We start from the raw sequence: 7,809 nt of genomic DNA on the forward strand, positions 1-7,809 counted from the left end.
TTTTGGAGCCCACTTGCAAGCTGTTATACAAAGTTGCGACTTGTCATAATTTCGTAACCATCGAATTCGCGTAAACGTGCAGGCGTAAAAAGAAACTTTTACTACTATAGAATAGCGTATTTTACTATTTTACTCTGTGGCGGAGAGTAATAAATTGAAATCGTTCCAAACTCTGGGCACCGATTATTGTGTTTGCAACTGCGATTGTGTGGCTATTAATGAAAGTACGAAAAATTGACAACGCTGAATATGGTTTAAAAACCGCATCCCTGCCTCACAAGGAATGATGTCATCATTGAAAATAAATTCGCGTCTAATGTCATTGGATTTGCTATTGATGATTATCATTATTATAGAGTGTATCAAGAGTCAAGCCCAATGTTTTCAGCACGATATTGAAAATTTCATACAATCCAATTACCATTGCGGCGAATAAGAGTGCGGACTAAACTGAACTTACAAACTTGACTCGCAACAAATTTTCTCTATTTTCCTTAGGTTATCCATTTTTACATCGATTTTCACCATCTAACTTTTCTCAATTAACAACAGCACCCAAGCAAAAACAATAACAAACACTGTCATTTCCGAAAATTTCATACCACTTGTGTTCCATTACTCCAGATAGAAGAGAAAAAATTGTACAGTACGGAAGATACACTCGATTATACAATGCCTGTAATATATGTTTCAATGTTTGAATTTGAAGGACAGAGAAAGATAAAGATTCGTATCGGAGATTGTGTAAAATCCGGTATCTAATACGAGTGCTTCCTATAATATACTTAAAATACATATGGAGGAAAAGAGCAGCGCAATGGGAGGAACGGGACGAACGGGAGTGAAGGAGAGTCTGTCTGTCCAATCGATATCTCCAGCCTCCGATACGGGTTGAACTTGCCGGAGGTCTGAAGACTCTCCACTGATTTTGATTCGACCAAATAAGTTTCGATAGGCGCAAGCAAACGTCGCCTAAATTTCCGTTCATAAAACATATTCGACAAGCCCGTAAAACGATCGAATGATTACGTCTGAATCTTTCGACTCTGCTGGGAATTATTTTAGTTTTTGTCTTTTTTTTGTTTTTTTATCAGAAATTGAATTCTTAACCTTTTCTCCCAAACATATCAAATCGTCAAAGGTTAAATACTATTCGTTGACCCCCCCCTGCACAAATGCGCATCACCGTGGGGGGGGGGGTAAGTGAAAATCAGCATTTGGATCTCGTTTCGGCCGACTCGTGAGTTGGAGGTCCGCTATTGGTTTAGTTCCTAGAATTCGACATGTTAGGAGTCGAGTTACGAGCAGCGTCAGGGAGCCAACAGGGACGTGAATAGTACTCGGCATGTGTACACGCATACGTAGCTTTTGGCCAGACGCGCGAGTAAATGAAAGAGAAAAAAAAAATGTCACCTCCCCCCTCCCCCTGCCATCTTCCAATTCCCCCTGCCGTGCTTTAATTCACGAGGTTGAAGTTATTAATGCTGTTGCAACGAAACATCGAGGAAAACATGAATATTTTCTTAATCTTGCAATGATTTTGAAGGAATCAAGATTTGGAAATACGAGTGTTTTGTTTCATGAGGATTTACTGAATTTCAAACAATTCCAAAAACGCAAAATAACGGTTTTTTCCTCAGCATGCACCGTTACGATAACGTTACTAACTTCAGTATGACTTTAATTCGCTATTTTACATTTACTGCATTGTAATGTAGATTTCGTTGTCCAGCATCTACATGAGAATTTAAATAAATCTGATCTGATCTGTTCTATTCTGTTCTCTATCTTTCTCTGGATAGATGAAACTCCTAATCGTTCTAACGGAACTGGCAGTTCGAAAAATACGTGTGAATACATGTGACAACACATTCTGTTGATAAACTTGATACATTGGCGAAAAAAATACAACCGAGATAATCAGTTCACCACTCTGGTTATTCAATGGCGTATACGTACGATATATACGGAATACGCACTTCTATTACGACCTTCGATTTTTGCCAGAGGCACCCACGTTCCCTCTTTTTTACCTTCTGGTCTTCGTAACCTTTAGATCTTGCAACTATTATCCATGCACTTTGTTCACGACGGAACTGTAAATTTCCGAGCAGCCAAAAAATTTATGACAAAAACATTAATTGTAGAATTGGGTAGAAGGCGAATAATCCGAACGAGGAGAACGCGACTGTTGACAAAAATCGAAAAATTAACACCACCGGACCACTTTATCCCCAATATTTATTCACGCTTTTCGATTCATCTCTACTTTGCTTGCGTCGAAGAGTTTAAACTATTTTTCACATTACCTCTCAAACACCAACAAAAAAAATTACGATTATTATTATACATTGATTCTTTATACGACCGACGAATTATGAAAAAGAATTACAGTTTTTCGTACATATTTACAAACTTGCCGAATATTCTCACGGGTGTCTTTATTCTCCTTTATATTCTGCGAGAGAACTTCAATAAAGCCAATTACACGACAGATGTTTCGGAGTTAACGGAGTTTTCATGATTTTCATAACGATTCGAGCGACACGCCTAGTCGTTTCTTTCTTTCAATTACCGTTCAACGTTGCACATAATCGTCGTCGCGTAGACAAAGAAATCAATTATCAACACATCACGATAAATTTATGTTTTTAGCTCAAACTCGTCGATCATAAACAGGCAGCACAGACGATCGGTGGAGGAAACTTTGTGACGAGAACTCGATCCATACGAAATGATCTGAACGAGAAGAGAAGAGAAGAGAAGAGAAGAGAAGGTGAGAAAGCCTCGAACCGAAGCCATCGTGCAAAGCGTAGGGGTCACGACGACGAGGCGCGGCTCGATACACCAATTGTTTGAAATAAATCGTGAAATATCGATGTTTTTAAGAATTTTCGAACGAAAAATAGATTTTATTGATCAGCCGGAGTTGCGCAATCAGACGTTCCGTGATTTTAAGCAACATTCTATCGCGTTTGAGATTTTCGACTTTCGTCACCTTCTTTTGTTTTTTTTGCTTATTTTCCGAGCGTTTTTCTCTTTTATTTCAGATTTTAGAAAATATTGCATTATGAGCGCCTTTGTTTTTAATTTTCGGATTTTAGGAAAGATTGTATCGCGTCTGAGATTTTCGATTTTCGTCACCTTCTTCTTTTTTTTTTCTTTTGTTTTCTCAACGTTTTTCTTTTTTATTCGTCGTTAGCTCTTCGATTTAACGAATAAACAGTTTGTTATTAAACAGTTTAACACACTTTTTCGATTTTCAACCTATCAACTCACATTCAATCCCGTTCTTCGCAATGAAATATATGCACACATATATCTATTATCTTTTAAGCGGGCACTGAATAATCACTAAATTCAACATCGTTTCAGCAATTAGTATTGCACGGGGTATTTTCTTTGAAAATATCGACGGTTCACAATCGGTTACATTCTCTTTTAAATATCATTTAACGTTTCGCCAACAACGGACACAATGGATTATAGATTATAAGAAATTGTGCGATAGAAACTTTTCAAGATTTCTCTGTCAGAATTATGTTCTCGGAAAACGTCTTTTCGTCGATTTTGTTATTACTTCCTTCCCTTTCTTCATTTCCCAATTTCGATACACCACAATTTATACGTACATGAAGTAGTAACTCGTTTCAACGAATATAAACGCACGAAAAATCACTTGCAGAGTTACTGGACTATTCGTTGAAGAGCAATTTGTCCGTTCTTCTTTCTTTGTATAATTCCAAATTCCAGAATTAACACAAAAGTATTACAATACCACATCGTTCAAGATTATTATTCATGTGTTTTTAGCAACTGTGATATAAATTCAAAGTATCTAGTGTATTGTTATTATTATTATTATTATTATTAAATTCTCACTCAATATCACTCAGAATAACGCTCAAACGTTAGAAAGGAAATAACTTATCATTATTTTCAAGTTACAATCATAAAATATGATTCACAAAAGAAGAAAGGCTAAGGCCATAGAAAATTTTCAAACACTTCACTTCACTTCATTCCACTGTATCGTTAGATTTTATTTATATTTTTATGTAATAATGAAAGTATAAAATTACAACGTTGCACCACTACACAGATATTTTTCTCTTTGTTGTATTCGTGGAACACGAATCAAATTCAGTTCTTTAAAAAATGTTTATTCACAAAGAAGATGAGGTTTTTATTCATTGTCAATTTACATTCGTTTCTTTCTTCATGATTTTCTATTATTTCAAAAATTATATTTACAAGTCTCGGAGAGGTTTTTAAGAATTTTACAACACTCGTTCGTTTATCCACATTGTATTGCAAGCGATTAACAATTACTTCACTATAAAATATTACACAAAAGGCAGGGAGAAAAAAACGAGACAAAAAAAAAAATAATTAAACAAGCCAACGGATCACCATCGACTTTGAGGAATAGACTTTACAATCTTAAATTTTCGTGCAGTATGCACAGAGGCTCGATAATTCGCCAACCTGATTTTTCACATCATTTATATAAAGACACTTACTTATCGACTCGTAGATATTTAGTGAAAATAATGAGAAAGAAAATTTCGAGTAGAAGACACGCAGTGTAAAATTGTGAAGCTTTGACCGTTATTACGTAGTCAGAATTAAAGCCAAAGCCGTTAACGAGAAGGGAAAAAAAACAATGCAATTTCATTAAAAACTCACGAGCAGCTAGCTTATACGTAATGGCGATCACTGTCGGGTAAAGAACTTCACGATTGAGACATTGCGCTCATTCGTCGCCGTCGCAAGTTTGATTTCCATGCGAAAATTGATGAGAGGATTTCGCCGTGTGCACGCGAAGAGCTCGGCGTCTGAAAGCCGACGAGGCGAACGTTAAGGCGAGGCAGAATCAGTCATTTTGGCCTACGCTATGTGCAGTCCTGGATATCCTACGCGTTTCGATCGAATCGTTTGCGCATTTCATCGTTCGGTTAAACTAGCAAAGAAAAAAAGAAAAAATTCCGAAGATACGGTGTATTTGGAGAAATAAAAAATTATCCTCTGCCGCGGTGAAATATTTGATGAACTTTCAATGATCCGACACCGGCGCTTGGTGTAGGATGAATGAACTGTATCGAAAATCTACCCTTGCCGAAAGTAATTTTTTCTCAACAAAATTCTGATGATGCCTTGATAACATCGGAACGCAATCCGCTGGTTGTGACGAATGTGAGAAAAAAATGGAGGGTTACGGGATAAATTGATAACGTTTATGAAGAGTATTAGATCGCAAAAGGCTGTTAAAATTGAATTTCATTTCTAAATATGAGGTAGTTTTATTTAGAAATTCGGGAATTATTGGGAAGTAATGATTCGGTAGATCAAAGCTGGAAGAGAAAATGTAACTACATCGAATTGTTAGACAAAATACGCTCAAGTGTGTTGTTACAGGTAGGTAAAAGTTGATTCAAGAGTCAAATAGATTTACAGGATTGAAAGTAGAAACTCTACCGATCAATCGAACTGCGAAAGACTCGGGGAAACAAAATCTTTTTTCAGCCAACATCGGTTGCTTTTCACACGCTCACAAGACAAACGGAAACGAAAAAAATAACCGCACTGCTCGATTAATGTTGGAGACCTTCAAGGCGTACGCCTGACGCGCAATATGAAATATTAATATCCGATAATAATTGTAAAACCTACAGCCTCCGTCCGGAAGAAAAATCGGACAAGAAATCGAGTTCGAAGTTCGCAAGATAAGAAATGTAAACACTGAATGTTCCAGCACGGCACAATGGCAACGAAAATATCATCACAATGGTAAACACAAAAATTAAACATCAACAATAGTAAGAACAATAACAACAACAACAACGCGATATCCCGAAGAGAATGATGCGCGTCTTATTCACCAAGTAATTCGTCACAATCCTGGCTTTGGTAAACGTTCGAAAGAATGAGGTTGAAGTTAGTGACTTTAACGTAACGAAACATCGAGAAAGAAACACAAATGCCTATTTTGCAGGCTTGGAATGACTTTGATGACGTTGAATTTGCAAAAATATAAGTATATTATTATGCTTTCTAGCGGTTCGTCGAATTTCAGACCGTGCCCCGGAGTTGCGAAACGGTAACGATTTTTACCGAAAAATGCATCGTTACACGAACGTCGCGAACTCGAGCCTCGTTATTCGGAACGTTAAGGGGGGAATCTTTAAAGGAATGACACGTTGTCGATTATCACTGGTAGGTGTGGTAAGTTTAGAGAATAAAATTCAGATTTCAGTCTACCAGTGTTACTTTACGTGAGTCGGTAGCAGGCAGTAAGGAAGGAAAGAAGGAAGGCAAAAAAACGGGAAGCAGTCGATAGTTGGTCAGCAACTGCGATTCGTTGTCTGTTGTAACAGTAGCGATGAAACGGAACGTCAAACAGCCGTAGGGTACAAATGACGACATTGAAAATAATACATGAAAGATCGTCGAAAATAATGCCCGTAAAACGAAGCGTGGTGGGATATATAAATAATTTCCCAATTACTGCGGTAGAAAATCTCGCACCTTTACACAACTCTACGAGTCTAAACTCTGCATCACGGACCTCGGAGGCGAGAAAACCGCCTCGGAATTTCTCGGACAGCAGGCGAGGCCGTCGAGGAATCGAAATCACACTAGGTAGGTAGGTGTATTAAGCACGAACGAACGAACGAAGAAGCGTCACTACTACTCGACGTGATCACTGCCGCGTTATATTGTTTATCATTCACTCGCGAAACTGTATTGCATATCGACCGATCTCGTTGCTACAGAACAAACGCGAATTCTTGTCTCTCGCGTAGGTTAGAATTCATCCCAAGTTTTCCGTTCGGGGAAACGCGGAGCGGGAAGAAGAAGCGGTCAATAGCTTGGCGGTCGACACGTGGAGGCAGGCAGGCAGGCAGGCAGCAGTCTTAGAGGCTTCGAACACAAAATGGACGACCTGGCAAGCACGCGGGGGCCGAGCGAGCGTTCGTCGCACAAACCCGCCGCTAGGTTAGGTTCCACGATGCTCCTGTGCCGGGTGACAGCGAGTCGGACGCGTCGGTTTCCTGGATAATAACCGATACACCTCTGCGTGTTTATAGATTCTTTTTCCTCCTTATCTTTTTCTCCTTCTTTCTCCTCTATCATCCCCCTTAACCGCACGGAATTAGTACTCTGCTAGCGCGGCGTGACTTTAGCCCTTGCAGCAGTCGTGCGAGCCGTGGCCGGCACACAGGCGCAACGCGTTGGCGCGCGCGCGTACCTGTGTGTGTGTGTGTGCGTGTGTATGTGTGCGTGCGCGCGCGTCCATGTCGTGTGCAATTGCCTCGGTGTAAGAACGTCTCACCGCCGTCGGGTCGACGGGTAAAGGAGGGCGGAGGGGGGGGTTGCGCTGCGTCTCGTATTCTACTCTCTGCTTGCTGCCTGTACGCTCACCTACGTATGTGTATGCATGCATGCATACGCCTCGCCTTCTGCGTGTGCGAAAGAACGAACGGTACAGCTGTACAGGAGCTCTCTGCCCATACAGCAGAATTCAACGGGTAGAGAGTAGCTCGACTCTCGGGTGCCGCACAACAGGTCGCGGCGGTCACCATTAAATTTAGGAACAGAAACGCGCAATAACTTTTCTTTTCACCTTTCGCATTATGTCTTTACTTTTTTTTTATTGTTCATCCCTTCTTTATTTTCTTTTCTCATTTTCTTTTTTTCGCATTCTACTCGAATTACCTATTCCGGGATAAAAAGATGAACCCGACCGGCCGACGGATGACAATCGAGTTTTCAAATACTTGCGGATGTTTTATGGGAAGATGATGG

At 39.6% G+C, this 7,809-nt stretch overlaps 1 protein-coding gene across 1 annotated transcript in view; it reads right to left on the reverse strand.

The window, feature by feature from the left end:
- LOC107227835 overlaps positions 1-7,183 on the reverse strand; it is an 80,743-nt gene extending 73,560 nt beyond the window's left edge. The window contains exon 1 of the mRNA XM_046732254.1: positions 6,529-7,183. The gene's annotated coding sequence lies outside the window, so the exon portion shown is untranslated. The remainder of the gene's footprint in view (positions 1-6,528) is intronic.
- Positions 7,184-7,809: the final 626 nt, after the last annotated feature.

The sequence above is a fragment of the Neodiprion lecontei genome, chromosome 2, assembly GCF_021901455.1.
Source record: "Neodiprion lecontei isolate iyNeoLeco1 chromosome 2, iyNeoLeco1.1, whole genome shotgun sequence".
Classification (NCBI taxonomy): domain Eukaryota; kingdom Metazoa; phylum Arthropoda; class Insecta; order Hymenoptera; family Diprionidae; genus Neodiprion; species Neodiprion lecontei.